We start from the raw sequence: 6367 nt of genomic DNA on the forward strand, positions 1-6367 counted from the left end.
TTCATCTCCTGGGCACTCCTCACACCCCGCAGCGCTGCTTGCGGCCTCGGTCTGGCCTCGGAGAGCCGAGGTGCTAGGTCCGGCGCAGGGAGCCCCATGGGTCCGGGCTGGGCACAGAGAAGGGTGGCCGCTGGCAGCCCCAAGGCATGGACTTTTATTCCAACAGGTGGATGCCTCATCTAGAGACTCTGCCCGCCTGCGAAGGGACTTCAAGCTAATAATGAAAAATCTCCATGAGGGCAGGGATTTTTATCTGTTTTGTTCATAATGTATCCCAAGTGTATGAAACGGTCCCTGTATATGCTGGGCACTCAGAAATATTTCTTAAAGATAGGATTATCAAAGTGATATCTGAACTCTTATTTTCCTTTTGATGCTGCAAATTCTCTCTTGAGATAATTCATCATTTATTGTAGTTAAAGAAAATTATTGCTGTAGCTCCCACTCAAAGACTTTTGTTTTGGACAATTTTCTAAAATTACTAAAAGATACCTAACTTGCTTTTAATATTCAGATGTGTACACTACTGTCTTTCAGATCTTTGTCAGACAATTATTTTCAATAAACTGGTATACCCAATTCAAAATTTTATCTGCATATCTATCCATTTTTTATTAGCATTTTAAGAGTTCAGGCTTTCTTTGTAAGCACCAAGTCAAGCAATATTGTAAACCAACAGTGATGGTAAATCAGATTTTCAATATCAACCAAATGGAAGACAAAAGAATTGGATTTCAGGACCATCCATTTAACCCACTGTACCTAGTTACATTCATTTTTACTTCCAAATCTTCATGCTGGCAACTCCAAGAAGTTTTTTATTTTTTCAGGTTCAAGAATCTATCTCCTGGGAGAGATTTCTGACCCCCAAAGGAGGGGCATAACACCTGCTCTGACCTGCCGCCTTGTTTGTCTTTCCTTGCCAGGTTCATAATATCTTCTCTCTCATAGGTCTCCCTGGAAGCCCAGCAGAAATCATATAGTCTGTCCTACTAGGGAAGCTCCACACTGTAACGAGGGAGAAACACATTTGTTTTCTTGTTGGAGACTGGACCGTTTCCAAACACCGTCAGACTGCCTGGCCACGTGGCTGTGTGAGTGATCTTCTGGTGTTCTGTGGATCAGACTGCACAACTGACAGAAAATGTAATTAGCTTAACTATCCGCTGACTGACTCTTGATACATAATTAATAAAATAAACTATGTGGCCTGACGTCGTGGCAATTCTGCTATACATATACCCAAAAGATTTGAAAAAGAAGTAAAAAACTTGTACATGAATGTCACAGCAGCACTGTTCACAATATCCAAAAGATATAAACAATCCAAATTGTCCATCAACAGATTAATGGATAAATAAAATGTGGCATATTTGTAAAATAAAATATTATTCAGTTATAAAAAGAAAAGAAGTACTGTACGTACTACAAAACAGACAAACCTCAAAACATGCAAAAGTGAAAGAAGCCAAACGCTAAAGGCAGACTTCACAGCAAAGGAAATTTCTAAGTTAGAAAGTGACATTACATGATAAAAAGTTCTATCCACCAAAAACACAACAATCCTCTGTGTATAAAACAAGATATCACCACATGTGAAACCAAACAGAACTAAAAGGAGAAATCGCCAAATCCATTATGGTTGTCAAATTCAACATCCTTCTTTCAGCAATTGGCAATACCACTAAAGAGGAAATCAGCAAGGATATAAAGGAATTGAACAGTACCTAAACCGAATGAATATAATTTCCATTATAGAACACCCAGCAATAGCAGAATACACATTTCAAGAACAAATGAAACATTCACTAAGATAGGCCATATATTACAATATAAAACAAATTGTAAATTTTTAAAAATATACAGAGTATGTCCTATGACTATAATGAAATTAAACTAGAAATGAATAACAAAAAGATAACAGACAATATAAATTTGGAAACGAATCAACACACTTGTCAATATTACACGGGACAAAAAGAAAGTTAAAAAGGGGAATGAAAAAGTAATTTGAATTGAATGTGTGTGGTGAGGGAGCTTGTGCAGATTTGTGCCTTGGAGTTAAAGCAGTGCTGATGGGAAATTTATACCACCAAATGCTTACATCAGAAAAGAAGAAAGGTCAGTAAGTCTAAGAGCTCATCTCAGGAAACAAACAAAAAGAGTAAAATAAACAAAGCAAGCAGAAGCAAAGAATAACATAAGAGCAAGATTCAATGATGCTGAAAACATAAAAAGAGAAAACCTGCCCTAGCCGGTTTGGCTCAGTGGATAGAGTGTCAGCCTATGGACTGAAGGGTCCCAGGTTCAATTCCGGCCAAGGGCACATGCTCGGGTTGCGGGCTTGATCCCCAGTAGGGGGCATGCAAGAGGCAGCCAAGCAATGGTTCTCTCTCATCATTGATGTTTCTATCTCTCTCTCCCTCTCCCTTCCTCTCTGAAATCAATAAAGAAATATATTTATAAAAAAAAGAGAAAACCCATTAAACCTAAAGTTGATCATTTGAAAATAAAACTGATAAAACTCTACTATGACAACAAAAGAAGAAGATACAAGTTACCAAATCCAGGAATAAAAATGTTCATATAAAAATGTTACAATTGATACCACAGAAATACAAAAGCTCATGAGAGACACTATGAAACATTATATTCCAATATGTTGGATAACCTAGAAGAAATGTCTGAATTCCTAGAGACATACAACTTACTATGACTGAATTATGATAAAATAGAAAACCTGAAAACAATTACTAGTAAGGAAATTAAATCAGCAACAAAGTCCAGAACCAGACAGCTTCACTAGTAAATTCTACCAAACATTCAAAGAAAAATGAATACCTCTCGCTTAAACGGCCCCAGGCCTGACACTAGCAGCAGCTGGCCTTAGTTTGCAGCTTGGCCTCTCCTGGCACCTGCAAGCCCAGCACAAGTAGCAGCATCTGAAGATCTCTCTGTCACTCATGCAGGGTGGCCCTGGGCAGAACGCAAGCTGACCTTGGCCTGCACCTCCTGGGAGGCCCTGGAGCCAGCACACCCTGTGGACAGCTTCAGAGCACACTGAAGCATCACCACCCAACCACCTCCACAAGGGACACACTCAAGGGGTGGACTCAGCAGACTCCAGAGCCTCACTGAAGTAAGTCCTGCTCTGTGCGGTGGTCCCCTGCACAGCTGATCCTTCACCATGGTCAGAGGTTGGTGGTCAGTGGTTGCAGTCAGCCCTTGCAGCTGATCAGCCTGGGGGTAAATCCTTCCTGGGGATGTCCCAATAGCAATCAAGGCTCAACTACAACAGGATGGTGTACACAGTCCACAGGGGGAGGCGGGGAAGAGGGGTGCACCTTAAGTGCTCAGCTTGGGTGAGCAAGAGATTCTGCCACTGGACCCTACAGATCACCTACTACAGGCCACTCTACCAAGCCCGAGAGACATAAGAGCTCTGCCTAATACATAGAAACAAACACAAGGAGGCTGCCCAAATGAGGAGACAAAGAAACATGTCCCAAATGAAAGAATAGAACAAAACTCCTGAAACAGAACTAAACAAAATGGAGACAAGCAATCTACTAGGTGCAGAGTTCAAAACACTGGTTATAAGGATGCTCAATGAACTTAGTGAGAATCTCAATAGCATATAAAAGGATCAGTCAGAAATGAAGGATACACTAACTGACATGATGAGTAATTTACAGGGAATAATAATAGAGGAGATGAAGCTGAGAATCAAATCAGTGATTTGGAATATAAGGAAGTGAAAAACACCAAATCAGAATAGCAAAAAGAAAAAAGAATTTTAAAAAATGGGGATAGTGTAAGGAGTCTCTGGGACAACTTCAAGTGTACCAACATTCAAATGGTGGGGGGCCGGAAGGAGAAGAGGGAGAGAGCAAGAACCCAAAGAAGCCCTCACCAAGAAACATCATAACTAAAATGCCAAGGGTTCAAGACAAAGAGAGAATCTTAAAAGCAGCAAGAGAAAGCGGTTAGTTACCTACAAGGGAGGGCCCATATGACTGTCAGCTGATTTCTCAACAGAAACTTTGCAGGCCAGAAGCGATTGGCAAGAAATATTCAAAGTGATGAAAAGCAAGGGCCTACAACCAAGATTCCTCTACCCAGCAAAGCTATCCAGAACAAAAGGGCAGATAAAGAGCTTCCCAGACAAGAAAAAGCTAAAGAGTTAATTACCACCAAACTAGTATTGCATGAAATGCTAAAGGGTCTTTCTTTCTTTTTTAAAATATGCTTTTATTGATTTCAGAGAGAAAAAATGAAGAGTGATAGAAACATCAATCAGCTGCCTTCTGCATGCCCCCTACTGGAGATAGAACCCACAACCCTGGCATGTGTCCAAACTGGAATCAACTGGCAACCTCATGGTGCATGGGACGACGCTCAACCAATGGAACAAAGCAGCTGGGCTAAAGGGTCTCCTTTAAGAAGAAGAGGAAAAGGGTCCCACAGTGCGCCAGAGGAGGAATTGGTGCCGTTGTTACTCCCTCCCCTCCCCGGGCTGGCTCCCAGGGCACACAGGGCCGCAGTCCCTGGCTGCTTTGCGCTGCCCTGCTGTTCTCTGTTTGCTTTGCACCCTTGCTCCCCTCCTCGGGCCGCCTCTTACTCTGGGTCTGAGGAAGGACGGGAACAACCCCTAACCTGCTCATCACCAGAGCAGATGAGATCATTTATTAGCCGCAGGGAAATACAAGGAGGCTATTTCTTGTCAAAAAAGGCCACTGCACATCTCCATGAAGCCTGGGAGCTGACACAGTCTGAGCAGCTCATTCACCACTGGAGCTGCCATGAAACAGGCCCTCCTCATTCAGGAGAGGTGACAGAGGGCACAGCGGGAGGAAGGGGAAAGCCCAGCAGAACACAGACAGGGATGCGGCCGCCCAGCTTCTCCCAGGCCTCTGCTGAGGGTGCAGAAGGCGGTCTTCTCTCCCTCAGAAGCACAGCCCTTCTGAGAAACACCTGCCGGGAACTCAGGGAGTCTTTGCCAGGGACCCCAACATTCTACGACTTTCCCTTCAGCTAAAGCGTGAGCCCACAGAACCGTGCGCTGAAGCAAAGCCAGAGGACGATAGGACAATTCTCGGGGGCAGGCCTTCAGAACTCAGGTGGGAAGAGGCGTGTGGCAGTCCTGGTGGTGAGATGAAAGGTTAAGGAGAGAAAAGACACAGCGCAGGCCGAACAGGCCGGCCTCCAAAAGGCCCAGAGGAAAGGCGAGAGCGGTAGGTGCTGGTTTTGTGGAAAAGTCAGCATCATGGAGCCGCCACAGTCGGAACTGCCCGGCCTCTTCGCCTGGCAGGAGTCTGCAGAGGCGCTGGGACAGCCAGGGAGCGTCCAGCACCCAGTCTTCCTCCCTTGGGTCTCCCTTCTCCAGATCTCCCCTGTGGAGCGCCCTGAGGATGTTCTGAAAGGAGCATGACTAATGAAAATGGAAGGCCATAGGAGAGGCGAGAAGAGGAAATGACACAGCGAATCCAGAGGAAACGCAAAAGGGGAAGGCACCTGCCAGGGCCATCCCAGAGCCGCTCCAGCGCCCTGTGGAGAGGGGGGTCGGGGGACTCCGGAAGCGGCCACAGGGAGGACTTGCGTGTCTGCTCACTGACCGAGCTGGTGATCCCGACTCGGCAGACACTAAACTCTCGGAGGTTCCCTTTCTCCTGATACAAACCAAATGGCTACCTGGAGTCATGTTTTCAAGCAACAACTTCTTTTTTTATCTTCGGGGTTAAAACGTGTGCCGGTGTGTATGTGTCATGAACCTGTAATGCTAACCCTACACAATACGGCGGCCAGAGGGCCGCTTCCCGCCGTGCACTGACTGCTGCACCTTGTTCTGCACATTTCACTTGATCAGGTGTGTAGGCTCCACCTTTGTGGATGGAACTCTGTGGGCCACACTTCGCACTGCTCACAACGTAGCAATAACCACAAGACTATCGGGGGAAATACTTAAGTTTCCATTTTATGAAGAACCAAGGTATTAGTTATGCTTTTGTAAAAAAAAAAAAAAAAAGACACACACACACACACACACACACACACACAGGTTACACAATTAGGGTGCATGTTATGCTGCCTGTTGATATTACCGTATGTGGTCACTGTGATTAGATTGTGAGATGCGGAGACTCAACTGGGTTGTCCGGGTGACCCCAATGTAGCCACAGAGGTCCTTACCAGGGAAGGCAGGAGATCAGAGTGAGTGGAAATTTGAGGATGGACAGAGAGGTGCAGTGCTGCGTGGAAGGGGTCAAGAGCCGGGGTGCAGGCGGCCACGAGGAGCTGAAAAGGCACGGAGTGGATTCCCCCACAGAGCCCACGAGAGGCAGAGCCCGCGGGGTGAGGGAGGGGGCGC

The 6367-nt window shown here is 45.3% G+C and overlaps 1 pseudogene; it reads left to right on the top strand.

Moving 5' to 3' along the window:
- Positions 1-4664: 4664 nt before the first annotated feature.
- LOC138998967 (nuclear receptor-binding factor 2 pseudogene) lies at positions 4665-5166 on the top strand (annotated as a pseudogene).
- The last annotated feature ends 1201 nt before the right edge of the window (positions 5167-6367 follow it).

Source organism: Myotis yumanensis, unplaced genomic scaffold (assembly GCF_028538775.1).
Source record: "Myotis yumanensis isolate MYYU_CA2020_CCGP unplaced genomic scaffold, mMyoYum1.0.hap1 SCAF_21, whole genome shotgun sequence".
Taxonomy (NCBI): Eukaryota; Metazoa; Chordata; class Mammalia; order Chiroptera; family Vespertilionidae; genus Myotis; species Myotis yumanensis.